General features: G+C 46.1%; 1 protein-coding gene across 1 annotated transcript in view; it reads right to left on the reverse strand.

Annotated features, from left to right (window-relative positions):
* LOC102008157 (vomeronasal type-2 receptor 116-like) overlaps nt 1–579 on the reverse strand; it is a 20,157-nt gene that overhangs the window by 11,887 nt on the left and 7,691 nt on the right. The gene's annotated exons all lie outside the window — the stretch shown is intronic.

The following is a 579-nucleotide window of genomic DNA, read 5'->3' on the forward strand; positions in this document are numbered from 1 at the left end:
TGTGCGCGCTTTTCGGCTGGGAATCGTGGTGGTATGAGTCCGGCCCACACTCGGTCCCAGGAGCCCTGCCGCTCCCGGAGAACTTGCTGCCTGGGTGCAAGGCACGGGGTATATTTTTATTTTAAATGTATTGCGGTTTTGATGGAATATATTGTACACATCTGAAGACAGCAAGAAAAGAATAAAACTCTCCAACTCTCCATTTTAATTTTGTTTACTCCTTCACTCTCCTTCATTCTCCTTCACTCTTTGGTCTCATCGATGCATCCATGAACTCTACTCACTCTTTTTTGCCTTTAATATTCTTTCTACCCACACGTCAGACTGTAGTGTCCGACTTCACATATGGTTCAGATTTGAATGCAGGCCCTCTGTGTATATTAGAAAACATGTTTAATGATAAGAAGGCTCCTATCTGATGGAATGTGTTATGTCCCTGATCCCAGTAAGAGAGTTTCTCTCAGGCTTTAGCAAAATAATGTAGCATTTGGGAGCAAAGATGCAGCCCAGCAGCCCCGCACCAGAGGCCAAGATGGAGGAGACCTCCATGGCCACCATGACCTTCCCCTTGGTGCTGTG

Source organism: Chinchilla lanigera, unplaced genomic scaffold (genome assembly GCF_000276665.1).
Source record: "Chinchilla lanigera isolate Chin_1 unplaced genomic scaffold, ChiLan1.0 scaffold00162, whole genome shotgun sequence".
Taxonomy (NCBI): domain Eukaryota; kingdom Metazoa; phylum Chordata; class Mammalia; order Rodentia; family Chinchillidae; genus Chinchilla; species Chinchilla lanigera.